Consider the following 14529-nt stretch of genomic DNA (forward strand, 5'->3'; position numbering starts at 1 on the left):
AAGCGCTGCTGCACTTCAAGCTGTTTCAAGGGGCTCTGCTCTCAGGCTCATTCGCTCTCTCCCTCTCTCCATAAGTCCCTTTCTCATCCTCTCTCTCTCTCTCTCCCCCTCTCTTTCCATTTATTCCTCCATCTCTCTTTACCTCTTTTTCTCCCACCCACCCTCCCTCTCTTACTGTCTCCCTCACACTCCTCTCCTCACTCACCCCTCTCTGTCTCGCTCTCAGTACCGCAGACTACCTGGCCCTCATCCAAAATGTGATTAAAGAGAATGATCAGCTCCCTCAGCTCCCTCCTTCCTTCCTCCCTTCCGCTCTCTCTCTCTCTCTTTTTTTCTATCTTTCTGTCTTTCTTCTGACCCTGTGTTATGTTTTTAGAGTCTATAGATCATGAGAGGAAAAAAAAAAAACACACAAAATCAGCGAAAGAAAAGGAACTGTTAAAAGGTTGAAGCTTCACTTCCAGTAACGCAGTCCTCTACCCACAACATCACCACCGATCTATGCCCTTCCATCCGCACTGTAGCTCAAGCTTTCTTCCCGCTCTTCCTCTTATCGTCTCCCCCTCTCCTCTCTTCTCCTTCGCTTTTTCTCTTTCTCCCCTCTGCCTTAGCTCTGGCTGGGGCCTGGTCCCTCTGGTCCATAATCATGAACAGGCCCCCGGTGCGACCCGGGCCCAACCCAGCCTGGCCTAGCTTGGCCAGGAACTGGGTCCTCCACAGCAGGAAAGGCGCATTAACTGGGTCAGCCTAATGTGCAAACTAATGTTTGGAGAACATAGGGAAAAAATTACCCAGATTATTCTGACAGCAGCTGAGGAGAATGTCTGTTTTGCGCCATTAAGGGAAAGCTTGGGGGAGATGTTTTTTTTTTTTTTCTTTCTTTCTTTTCTTCTCTTTCTGTCTTTCTCTGAGACGTAGATGAAGACCAGCTTATCTGGGGGTGAGTTGAGCATAATTAAAAAACAGAAAGGAAACAGTGTTGCAGGGAAGTAATCATGATTGAACCGCAGTAATAGGAGGGGAGTGACTTTTTCTCTCGTACCTCAAGGCTTGGGCCAAAAACAAAGACAGTGTAGTGCTGTAGTATCAGTTCATTATACAGTGGGTTTACACACCCATGTTCCACTGCTGATTACTCCAGTGCATGTGGTGGTGGTGATGATGAGGAGTGCGCAGGGGTCTGATGTAATATGGCTAAAAGGGATTTGAGCGCGTGCCCCAAAGGGCATTTCCACGTCCATTAATGCTGCTGCCTCTGTATTTTCACAGGGATGACAGTGCTTCGGTTCTTTAAAGGAAGAGTGTTTTCCCAGGAAATTTTCTGTCTTGTTTCAGCAGGCTTGCCTGAAGGGGGTCAGCCAAGAAGTCACCCTTAAGAGGTGATAATCCAATTGCTCTAGTCCTCACCAGATTTGTTTTCCCCTTGTCTGGCAGTGTGTTTGTGTGTGTGTGTGTGTGTGTGTGTGTGTGTGTCTGTGTTCACAGAGAGTGTAAGCATGCGTGTATGAATGTAATAGACAGAAAATGAGAGGCAGAGGCAGCAAGATGCCACTGGTTTCTTCTGTGTCCAACTCTGGGCCCCATTCTAGATCAGAGAGAGGTTATGGAGGCCAAGTCTGTCAAAGGCACACCTGCAGGGAAACTCCAAAAACCCTGACTGCCAGCTTACACAGGCCCGTTTAAGGTGTGCTTATTTGGAGTTTAACCCTGACTTCAAATGTCCTTTCCCTCTCTCCCCCTTTGTGTTTGACCAATGGGCCTTGTGCTCTTTTACTTTCTTTCCTTTCTTCTGCCTCCCTTGGCTCTTTAATCTCTTCCACCACCCCCACCCTCCCTATTCTCCTCCCACTAATGTCCGAACCCCACATCACAGCGAAGGTCCCTCCCAAAAGACAGCACGCGGTTGAGTGGAGTGGCTTAGCAAGGCCGGCTATAGCTTGTTCACTTGCTGTGTGGTTTGCTCTTGTGTAAATGAGGTTTTACACACACATGAAGCATATTTGGAACTGAGCAGAGTAGCTATACCCTACAGGTAGTGCTTTAACCATGCTGCCACCGTCCAAGAGAGTGGGAGGATGATAAAGGAAGTGTGTTACAATCCGAGTTCTTCCTCTCTGCTGCTGATTTTCACGCACACATCTTTCACGTTTATGCAAAGCTTTTGAGGGCATTATGCAAGATAAGCTCATTTTCTAGTCTGATTCCCACTCTAGTACATGCTTTAATGACTCTTAAAGCCAAGGGCTGCTTTTTTAGGCATAATAGCAGTCTCGCGGTCTCTCAGTTTCCACGAAGCCAGAGTGCTTTTTCCACACCTGATCACTTTTGTTCACCCATTTTATGGCTATTGGGGAGCAGGCGGAGGTGAGCGATTTGACAGTGGTTAGTGCCATGAGCCCTAATGTTTATTGGAAGCAAGCGTCTAATAATTTTTGATTACCCCAGAGGAGGTATTAGCCATGTTAGTCAGCAAGGATAATTTCTTATTTACATGCCCCAAGCAGTGAACACTCTGAAGGAACACTGGGGCTAAATGCGCAACAAAACAAATCAAACATGCCAAACGAGATGCTCCATCCTGGCTGGCTGCAGGGCGGAAGCTGAGAAAACCTTCATTATGCATTTACCATAATTCATTTAGAGGGTTATCAATTTGCAGAATACAGAGGAGATGTTTGGAGGGGGAAGCAAGAACACCATATCAAACGAAGGAAGAGAAAAAGGAACAAGGGAAGGCAAGATGAAAAGGAGTAAGATATTCAAGGATAGCTCAGTGCCTGGATTTTTAAAATGTTGTTCCAATTACACACTTTTCCATGTTTTGAGGCAGAACTTGCATGTTAAATGCTGCAATCTCCTCTCTTTTACCAGTGTCACGCTCCGCCCCCTAAAAAAAGCAGAAGCTGATTTCCCTTTAATGAAAGCTGTTTGGCTCAGGAATTCTCTTCTCTACCATTTTTTTTGTTGAGATTGAGGCTACAGAGAGATGTTCTTCAAATATTGTCTTTCTGTTCATCTAGGGTTGCTCTTTGTTTAGCTTCTGCCCTGCTTACTCAAGGGTTTCTTGTATCTGTCTCTCAGTGTGGATTTCAGGACAGTTACTACATGTTTTCATTTTTCTCTCCTGGCAACACATACAGAGAGAAGAAAAAGACCTTTAAAAAGCATCTTTCCCTCTGCCACCAGGCAAGGATGACTAAGGCCCCATTAGAACAATTGGAGGAAACTTAGGGAGACGGGGAGTGTTCAAAAGAATGAAAGCAGCCAAAAAACACTGCTATCTTGTGATAACCAGTGCTTTCTTTCATTATCTAAACACAAAAACCTCCACCTTGGAAAAATTGCACTCACTGTATAGTTTCATTCAAAAATAAAACAATGAAACAGAGAGGTAGAAAAAGAAAGAAACAAAAAAAAAACATTTAACATTTTCCAGAGTGAGGGGGAAAAGCTGCATTGTTTAGTACGAATGCTTACTCCCAGGGATGCAATGTTTAGACAACTGAGTGTCTGCAGGAGACATCTGTGAAGCCTGACCTTGTGACCCCGGAAAGAATGCTCTTAAGGTGGGGGGAAAACTGCCTTTACCACTGCATCATGGCCTACAGGACAGCCCAACAGCAGCACAACAAACACAACCACTACAGAAAATAACAACACAACAGTCAATGAAAAAAAAATTAGAATGAGGTAAAAAAAGAAGAAAAAAGTACAGAGAGGCAATTGAAAGAGAGGAAGAGATACTGTTAATGTAAAGACAGAAATAGTTTACAAAACACTGATAAATAAAAACCAATAGAAAAAGAGAGAAACATGTAGGAGGCAGATAGCACAGATGTACTGAAAAGATGATTGGTCTGAATTGTGCCTCACAGGCTTGGCTGTCTCTTACTCCTTTAGCCCCCCATGAGATCATTTTCATCCTTTATAAGTCAAAAGGAAGCCCGGTTGAAAATGAAAGGTTACACAAGCCAGAGCCCAAGACCTTAGAGTGAGAGAGGAGAAGAGCCCTGCTGCAAGGGCCCTGCTGCTATTCAAAGCACCTGCCATTGTGTGGGCGCTCATCCAGGCCTATTGTTGTGCAGAAATTAGTCGTGCTCCCTTTGGCTCCCTTCGGCTCCAGAGGCATGCGGCAGACCCCCTTGTTGTTTTGGGTTCAGATACGTGGTTGGATATATGCGTGGCCCCGGCTACCATCACCACTGGCTGTGGCCCTTTGCCCTCTCTCCCACAGCACAGTATCGTTCAGTTTTTTTTTTCTCATCCACTCACTGTTGTTCACTTCTCAAGAACACTTTCAGGCCAACAGTCCTATAGTTTTCTCCCTCTTTCTTTTGTACTCCTACTCTTGTTTCTCCTTTGGTGTATATGCTTATTGTTCTTTGGAGCACCCTCATTATACCCATGGTTATATTTTAAGGGCCTCTCTCTTTGATTTTGGTCTCATGGGGAGTTGGTGTTGGGCTGGTGGGAGCTGTAGGGCTGGCCCAGCTCTCAGGGCTCCCCAGCCAGTGTCTCAGAGAGTGGGCTTGGGGGTATTGTTGGGCTGGGCCCTGCTGCAGAAACACTGGTGCTACCGTTAGTGCAGGGGGTGGATGTAGGGGGGGAAAAATTGAAAAGTCAATAACGAAGGCCGGTCCAAAAAAAAAAAAAAGAAAGAAAAGAAAAGAGAGAGTGAAACAAAAGGAGATGGAGAGCTTCAAAAAGCTTTGAACACTGCTAATTAATAGCATCAGAGGAGGAGATTTTTTTCTCCCTTTTAGAACTTTATTGCTGCACATTAACTTGCAAGGCGAGGCGATCGAGGGCTCACATTTTGAGTCAGGTCCATCATACTGCCAGACCAACCTACAGTAATCATGTTGTGTGAGGACAGATCAGTAATGTCTCATTTAGAACATGAAAAACAAGCAAATAAAATGAAAATATTTGAAAAAAACTATTGAATTATTGTTGACAAGGTGTCAGAGTAGTAAATCTACTATGTGGTCAGTTGAGGCTCTAGTTTGCAGTGTTGTAGTTTTTCTTAACATTCTTAATATAATACAAACCACAAACAACTAAACTGGCAGTCAAAAACTTTTAAGGAATGTAGAATTTATTGTGAGGCTCTTGTCTCGCATTTCATTACATTATACGGGTGTTCCTTTTTTTTCTCACTCAGTGTAGAATTACATTATTGACAATAGGCATGTGTGTAAATTCACGCACATTTGTTTCTCTGCATCTCATATTTGAGATGTCAGTTTTTTTGTACTTTTATTATGTGTTGTCACTCCCCCTTTTTCATGCAGCTAATCAAAAGGTAAGTTCCAGGAACGTGATGAAATGCGAACTTTGGTGGGTCAACGAGGCAGAGTGGCAGTAATTTGAACCGAGGCTTTGCAATTTGTATTTTTTTCACAGCAGTAATAGGCTCCTCTGTCACTGTTCCTGCCACAGCAATTTCCACTGCCAACAGCTGTCAAGCCCCTAAAATCAAAATTAGTGCCATGGAATTGGGCCTTAATGAAATGACCTGCTGGATTTACCTTAAGGAGCAAGGCGGACAGTCAATACTAGCCTCGTCAAAACCCTCTCTCCTCATGCTGCAGTCCCATTAATGAAAGGAAATAGTCTCGAGTAAATGTATTAAGCACTGCTTCCACCTTCTAATTATATTTTTCCCTTCTCCCTTCATAATTCATTCACTCTTTCATTAGTTCTTAATATTGAAAACGGCTTTTAACAGGCTATTCTGTCATCATGGGGTCACCAGTTATTTGTCACTATGTATGACAGAAATGTCAGAAGAGTCCATTTGTATTTTGGGATTAAATATAGTGTCCTACCACATGTAGGACTATTGTAATATATTTCATTCTGTGTAGGGAGTATTTTGAAAATAAACATACTTTATTTTCATAAAATCATACAGAACAATGGCGCATTAGGGGATACACCATGGAACTATGGGCTCCACCCCACCTGCCTACCTCTGCTTCCTATAGAAAGTGGTGAATGTGTGCCAAGGCCCAGTGGAGGACACTGGGCCCGGGTTATTGACTTGTAAAGGAGCCGGTAGGTGAGGGGTCTTGACAAGACATGAGCGGCTGACTCTCTTGTAAAGCTGTATCTGATTTCTCCGCTAGTTGGCTCCCCGGAGAGACCCGCTCTACACTCTGTTGATCAGACTTTCACTCACAGCTGTATGGAAAACTGTAGCAATAAAAAGAATGAAAGAGTAGTTTTGTGAAAGGAGACACTCTTGTTCTGTATGCTATGATTCCCTGTTAGGGTGAGAATGAGAGCAAGAGAGGCAGGAGAAGAGAGCAAATGAATCAGCTGCTAGGTGAAAGAGCTATATCTATGAGTACATGGACTAAGTCAGTATGCCAGAAAAATCCCTCTACCATTAATGTTTTGGTGAGCTGTGTAATATGAACTTATCAATATGGGCATCTGCATCTGTGTAGGTGTGATAGCATTAAAATAACGGAAGTGTATCAGCAAGAGGGCAGACAAAGCAAGTATCAACTAAGCAAGATCCTCACTCCTCACAGATCTGACTAATTTATGAGGGTAAACTGTGCTGACAGAGAGAGAGATGCAGGTGGAGGGAGGAAGTTTTCATTGACTCTCCAGAGCAGGCCAAGCCAAAGCCCTGGAGGGATCTCTCTCAGTTTGAACTTTATCAGGGGCTACGCTTAATCAATACGCTATCGGAAAAAGAATTAATTACTAAAGCAGAATAAAACAGCTGCATTTTAAACCAAGGATTCATCAATTCTGTAATCTCTTGGTTACAGCTCAGGTGTCAGGAGGATCATTTCAACTCCATGTAATGAGGAACTGTGGGAGTTTACCCCAACCCTCTGCTGTCCTCTTCCTCCACCTCTCAATTTCTGACCCCCCTTTCCAACCGACACCCCCTCAAGATATTTTCCTTCCCTTCTTTTTCTTTTGCCTACCCTCTCGGCTGTTTGTCATCTACCTACAATATTCTCATATTTTCTTTTTTTTTTTTTTTTTTTTTTAACGTTTCCTCTTCTCTTGCCCCTTGCCTTATCCTTAATAGCCAACTGTATTCCACTCTCTCAGCCCCCCATCCCGCCACATTCCCTTCCCACCGAATTCCTGTCTTTGCGGGGATGGGACGAAGGGGTATTAAAACTGAAATCTCTGGTGCGAAGGCTGACTAGAACGGGACATTCCCGCTGCTGCAGCCATCAAGCCGGACATTCCTCCGCTCAGGCTGGGACACCACTGGTGTTGCAAAAGAGGAGGGGGGGGGCGGCATAAGGGATGGGGGAGATTGGTGTAGGCAGTAAAGAATAACCCACCATTCTCAAATAGTAAAAATAAAAATATTTTCAATGGAGTTTAAGAACACATTTAGATATTGGGGGACAGACACGCCACATGGGTAATATCCCCTGTCAAAAAAAAACCTTGGCTGCACTGTTGCTATGACCACTGCCATCCACCCCTCACAGCCCTTGACCCCAGCCCAAAGCCTGTAAACGGACTGTCCTTGACTTGCCATAATGGGGGATTTCAAGGCAGGTTGAGAAGGGGTTATGGGTGATGAATTGGGTTTTTAGTGAGCTCATTAGGAAGCCAAACAGAGTTTAGACTGGCGGAGCGGGGCAACAGCGCAGTAATCAGTTCTGCTCGCTTTGTTCCCTGCCTCCAGGACATTCATGTGAAAAAAAAGAGAGCGAGGAGAAAAAAAACTTCATGGCATTTGGTTGATGAGAGGGCTGCTGAGCAGAGGCTACAATCTGATGGTTGACTTGTTGATTTATAAACCTTTTAATCCATTTACTCTACCAACCCCCCGCCTCTATGTAGAAACTCCAACTCTGCTTTGATGCCACTGTCCATCAGGTGTGGCAACAATATCTGTAATAGATCCAAGTTGTCCTTCTCTCTCAGCAAAAAAAAACAGTACATTTGTTTGTTTGGTTTTAAATTGTAATTGAGGGTAGAGAATCACTGCTGATGTTATCATACATTGACTCAAACAGTGTAAGTTGTTCTGAATCAGGAAACCACACTCTGCTAAAACTGGCAACCTGCTCTTTCTTGTGGTTTAGGTAGAAGACTTTGATATACAATAGTTCCTAGCGGGGATTATAAAGCCATTTCTTCACTAGCAGATGGATCCATATGATGCATCTGTATGCCCTCCATCTCTTTGTTTACTTTTTCTCTGCGTCATCTCTATTCCCTGTTTTTATTATCATTCCAAAGTTTTTATCACTCCAAAGTAGAGCAACTTAGTCATTTTTAGGAAGTAAAAAGTATGGAAGCAGCTTGTTTTACTAATGATCATGCTTGTTTCAATTCAACATAGCCTCACTTGCTTTTGGGAATTACCTATTCTTTAATATTTAATGCAGCATCAAACCTTAGGTTTTAAGTATGCTTCTCTGTGGGCACCCAGTCTTGTTTTTTTTTATCCTAACAATTATAAATTATAGAGGGAGTATTGTCAATATATGCAATTTTAAACACCAACGTCAAGAATTGTTCCATTGTATCATTTTTGGTAAGGAAAGAAAGAAGGTAGCAAGGTTTGGACAGGTACATCAGCCAGTTTGTAAATTTGTTTATTAAGAAACAAGGGATGAACCGAGATTACCTACGAGACCAATTAGCCCCGTTCGATTTGGAGTGTAAGGGAGGAGCAGTGGCAGTTTCTTCTGCAGTGCTGGAGTGCAGGGGGAGCGAGGTGGAGTTGTCAGGGAGGCAGAGAGTGTGAAATGTCTGGTGGAGACCCAAAGCCCTTCATTAGCCACTGATCCCTGTCTGCTGAGTGAGGGGCAGTCATGGGCATCACAGCTCCCTTTTAGTTCCCCAAAAAGAGTGGGGTGAGGGGGTGGAGGGTTGCTCCCCCATCCCCTGCAATTTAGCCCTTTGCCATTCATGCAAATTGGGTCCTGACATCTGCAACAGCCTGCCTCCTTTCTTTTATACATCTTTATTCCATCTCTTTTCTTTCGATCTTTCTTCCTCCACAAATAAAGGCTCGTTTAGACGACAGACTCTTGTCTCAGCCGACATACATTCTTTTATGCATACTCCACATATGTGTAAAAGAAGCACTTTTCTGTGTGTCCACATACACATCTATAGGTATAGAATTGGAAGAAAGTATTAGGAAAATCAAGATCTCAGGAAGCATGAGCAGTCATTGTGTGGCTCTCAAAGTCCCAATTGATAATGTAATAAGTTAATTGTTGTTGATTAGATCAGTCCAAATCCTTTGATAATCTTGGTGCACCCAGTTGAAAAATTTTAGGTTCTTGGCAGATGATAATCTTATGAGAAGATCCAGAGAATTCTAGGCAATGAAAGCAGTAACCAGACAGCCTGCCCCCCTTCCTCCATCTCCCTTCTGGACGAACCACTTGTCTTTGGCTCCAGGGGTGAAGCTGAAAGGGGAGGATGGCTTTGCTCCAGCCCATATTTTGGGTTAAAAGGTAAAATAGCCCAACTGGTTGTTAAAAACAAGTTTTACCTCCAACCCTCCACCCTTACCCCTCCCCTCTCTTTCTCTCTGCTCCCTCCACTTCAGCCTCACCCTCTTTGGTAGGGATGTGCACAGTGGGGTCAACACTGGGCTTGTGAGAGGAGAGAGGCCTTGTATCGGTGGAGAGGCGATAGTTATCTCCAGCATTCCAGAGATGACAGAGAGATATCTGCCTGATGGCAGGGTTAGGGGGCTTAGAGAAGGGGCGGAGAAGGGAGGGAGGAGAGGAGGTACAGGAGTTGTTGAGCAACTACCCCCCACCTCCCTCCTTCCTTCCCTCCCTGCCTTTCTTACTGCCTGACTGCCTCGCTTCCCCACACATAGAAAAAACCCATCTAATTAGAAGCTCTTATTCCACTTCATTTAAGGGAACACTTAATGATGTGTTTTTGGGGGGAGACAACTACACATTACTTCTCATGCAAGAGGAACCACTCAGTCGTATAGCACCCAGGATGCAGATACAGCTGTGTTTGAAATGAAGGTTTGTTCCCATATCTCTGGGGTGTCATGGCTATTGGAGTAGAGAGGAAAAAGTGGTAGTCTTCTCTCTTTCACCTTTAGCCAGTGTCCTAGTGGTAACAGGGGGCGGTAAAGAGGAGGCGGGTAGTGACATCGGAGTTTGGCAGGGAGACTTGCTGAAGGAGAGAGTTTGTTGTAATTGCTCTGACAGGTTTTAGGGCTGTTAATGACTCCGGCCTGAGCGCTACCAATTTGTCAGCATGCTTGCTGTTTACTAAGCTGTTGTTTTATGGTCCAGTGCAAGGGGCTGCTGCTTGTTTAAGCACAGATCAGGAAATAATCAGCGTAAAACACTGGCTGCAGTGGTGCAGCCACACTAAAACAGTTCCATTTAAGAGCCCTCATCTACTGTATGGATCTGAATGAACGCAGTAAACCATATGGTGTGTGGTCATACAAAGACAAACAAACACAATGATGGGTTACTTACTTTTGGACGCTCTAGTGTGTGTTTTATCATTAAAGGGATTATGGTCTACTCATTAGCACTTGTCTGCGCTGTATGTTACGTCAGTGCAAAGCATATTGCTAGCATGCGGTTATAGTCAGAAGACCTGTAATCCCCAGTCGGCACAGAGCAACAGAGGGCCGGCCATTCCCCTCGTGTGAATAGAGTCTCTACGTGTTTTTGTATGTGTGTGTGTGTGTGTGTGAGAGAGAGAGAGACTGTGTGTGCGTCAAGAGCATGTGGTCCCAGAGCCAGCAAAGACCCCTTCGTAAATCCAGAGTAAATAAAAGGGGTAACCAGACGGACAAAAGAGGAGCCCCCACTGCTTCTCTCATTCGCTGCCATTTGGGGGACTGAATGTGCTAAACGCTGCTTATGTTGGCTGAAAAGTTGAGGAGAAAAAGAGGGAAAAGGGAGGCTCTAAATCCCCCTCTTCTTTTCTCTTCATTCTCTACGGCCAAGCCTGCAGGGCTAGAGGTGGTGGTGTAATAGGAGGGTGTTGGAGGGAGGGTTGGAAGGCCCGGTCACTATGGTGTGGTAAGGTAAAGAAGGCCAAAGGAGCTCTTGCTAAAACAAACCTCTTAGCTTCTGTCCTCCAGCTACTCCTTCTAACTCTACTCATGAGTTTTTTCTCTTCTCCTCATTTGGGTGAGCTTGGGTGAACATGCCTGACTAGTTTGGGCTGACAGGGGGCGTGGAGGGTTGTGTGGGGGGGGTCTGTTGTAATTAGTCACTTTAACCACAGCTTCCATAAGCCACTGCCTCAACACTCTTGCTTCATTACCCTGAAACAAATGCTGGGGCCTCCCAGTGCAAAATCATTGCACAGCCTTTAGAAGAATACACACACAACATCTGAAGCTTGTATATAAGCTCCTCAGTAGGTATTTAAATAGTATATGGACCAATAAGTCTGGAGTGTTATTTGATAACTAACCATGACTGGGTTTGAATGTGTTTTCCAACTACTGACAAGTCATTATTCATTCATGCAATTGGTATATCGGAATGGTAGCACACCAGAAGGAGGACATTCTTGATGTAGTGATAGAGCCACAATATATGTTACTCACAGTCAGATCCATAATGCTTCTAGGGCTGACTAGACCTTAGTGGCTCCCTAGGGGGGCAAGGTGCCTCCTAGACATGAAGCATGATCTCTAGAGTCATTAGAACACCCCTGAATCCCACTTAATCTCAGCAGAGACTGTAGGACACTTTGTGCTAAACCAATTCTTTATGCAAGAAATCCTGAAGCAACCCTGAATGTGCCAACATTAGATAAGCAGAGTTGCAGTGTGTTTACAGTCCTTTCCCAACCCGTTAATGAGCTCAGCCCTGAGACCAATTTACTCACAGGGAGATATATCTGAATGCATTTTTAATAACCACCAACTGGTGATGAGAGTAGGAATGTATGTGAGCGTAATGTGCTCTTGGACTTGCTTGTTTGTTTGCTTGCGTGTTCATTCCGTCTCTCACCCTCATTGCGTTCAGTCATTGTCTTCCATCTTGCCTGATTACACCTTCTAGGTTTCTGCAAACAAAAGTATGCACAGAACTTTCATTGCAAACACTTTAAGTCAAAATATTGATAGTGTGTAGGGGAGAAGGAGAGTGAAGGAAAGAGTGAGGAAAGACAGAAAGAGAGTGGGGAGAGTTGGGGGGGGGGGGCGTGAGGAGGGGGGTTTGTCTTTTTTCCGTCTCCAAGGGCGCTGCTTTTCCAAAAGTGCCTGGGGCTACACTCCAGCACCTCGGCTCCCCTAGGCCTTTCGGCTGCCTCCTAATAGCCAACCCCCATCTGTGTCACATGGCCAGATGATGGGACGCTTCCCCCTGCTCTGCCCTGCACTTTTTTTTCCTTTCCCCATTTTTTTTTTAGAGTGCACATCCACACAGGTTAGAATGGCAGAGTTGCCAGGGAACAGTCAGAAGCCATTAGCGTTTGGGACAATTTGCCCTGCAGCGTTCCTTCTCTCGCTCATAAGAAAGGAGTGGGGGTGGATGCAAAGCACCAGCTCTCCTTTAGATGTAATGAGGTTGTGCAAGTTGGGTCTTCTTTATTCTTTTTCAACTCCTTCTCTTTTCCTCCTCTTGCTTCTTCATCTCCCTGTTATTTCTTTCTTTGCTATTTCTTACTTATATACTGTGTGTGTATATATATACATACACTATGTATATATTTATATATATATATAGTAGTATATGTAAAGTCAATAACAACTATTAATAGTGTCCACAAAATTCATGCTTGAATGCCACAAGCCTGGTCTGTGCACACATGACAGTATCCATGTGCATGTGAAAGAAAGACAGAGGAGCTGAGAGCCTTGGAGTCTGGTTTCACCCTTGCGGGCTAGGGCAGGAGGCAGCAAGCATGCTGGGTAATGAAGTGACAGGTCAGTCTGTAAATACGCACGGGTCGCTCTGGCTCTGGCCAGGGGGGAGGCTATCGCATTGCAGTGAAAATGGAAACGTCAATAAAATTAATCTGCCAGCCTTTTGGCCACTGTGTGGTTCCATTGGATGAGCCTGACTGCTCACAGCAGGAGAGGGATTTGGAGACTTGCTTGAAAATCAACACAAAACCTAGCGGCACACAAACAAACAAACTGTGTATCAACATTATTCAGCAAAGCTCAAAAGAAGAGAAACAAGGGGAGGGTGGTTAAAATTCACAGCTCACTACTTGTGTTGTTATTGAAGTTAGGAAGCAAACTGGGGGAGTTAGACTTGACTTCCGCCTGGGTCGCATTTCTCAGGAAGCCCCTCACAGTCAGGGTAGGGCTACGGCCAGACCAAAGTTTATTGTTTTAGGCTTTCCTGAACAAGGATTCGTACTTAGCCTGGGATTTATGGCATTTGCCACTAATGAATGCCCATTCTACAATTACAACACCCCTAGTCTGTGTCCCCATTCCCATATGTCCTTCAGAGAGGCTGTTGCTTCTTTAACTTCACACAGGGAGCGCAAAGTCGGCACTTCTCTGTTTTCCCCTTTCGTGTGGCTCTGCACTAATGATGTGGAAGGAAAACACTGCGCACAGACAGAAAAGATAGACAGAGAGAAGAAAAAAGAGAGGGAAAACAAGGGGGAGAAAAAAGAAAAAGAAAATGGGGAAAGTAGTTAGAAGTGAGGGCCCCTACTGTCCTTGTATTCTTCATTTATTTTGCATTTGATTACGCTACCAGTCGGATCCTTTTTCTTTCCCCCTTTTTAATGTTATTAGTTCAAATATTTATGCGAGATTAGGGCTTGTATAGGTGGTTGTGATTGATGCCTCCCCAAAAACAGGAGGACATGTGAGTCTGAATTTTGAGAACGTCAGGGTCCTTCTCTGCCTTAGTGGAGGAGTTTTTCAGATACATAATTTAGATGCCCTCAAGGAAGGCTTTCAAGGCATTTGTGCCCGGGGGCAAGAAAAAATAACTATGACTGTTAAAAGTAAATCATTTTTGCTAATGCACAATTAATGCCGGGAAGGAGGAACAAGAAAAGGGCAAGGGACAAAGATGGAAACTTCAATTTAAAGGAGAAATCGTGCCTGGGTATGCGCATGTTTTTCCTCTTGAAATCAAACACTGACGGACATTAATGCAGGCGAAGCCGCCACTGGCCTGTCATGCTAATCTTGTGGCAGAATGGGGAGGGGTTGCTGCGAGGGAAGGGAGTGGGAGAGGAGGACTAGGAGAGTCAGGGGCTGGGGTGGGGGAGGCAGACGAGTCCATTATGTGCATCGAAGTGCAACAATGAACCACCCCAAATCACATCCTTACTTCAATACGCATGCTTTTCAACTGGATGCCCTGAATTATCATATCCTGTGAGTTTTGTTTGTATGTGAGTGTGTGTGTGTGTGTGTGCACTGTATATGTCTGCATAACTCCTTCTTGTCCCCTTTGGCTCTCTTCAAAAGATGAAAAAAAAATGCTCTACATATGTCAAGCATGCAAATCTAATTGAATTAATGACATGAGTCCAAGCCTCTACTGTACTTGAAGACTCGTCGTACTTTATTGTCATCTCGCTTCATTTTTTCTT

At 44.4% G+C, this 14529-nt stretch overlaps 1 protein-coding gene across 15 annotated transcripts in view; it reads left to right on the plus strand.

The window, feature by feature from the left end:
• The window catches only part of meis2a (Meis homeobox 2a), a 195314-nt gene that overhangs the window by 133426 nt on the left and 47359 nt on the right, over window positions 1-14529 (plus strand). The gene's annotated exons all lie outside the window — the stretch shown is intronic.

Source organism: Thunnus albacares, chromosome 15, assembly GCF_914725855.1.
Source record: "Thunnus albacares chromosome 15, fThuAlb1.1, whole genome shotgun sequence".
Taxonomy (NCBI): Eukaryota; Metazoa; Chordata; class Actinopteri; order Scombriformes; family Scombridae; genus Thunnus; species Thunnus albacares.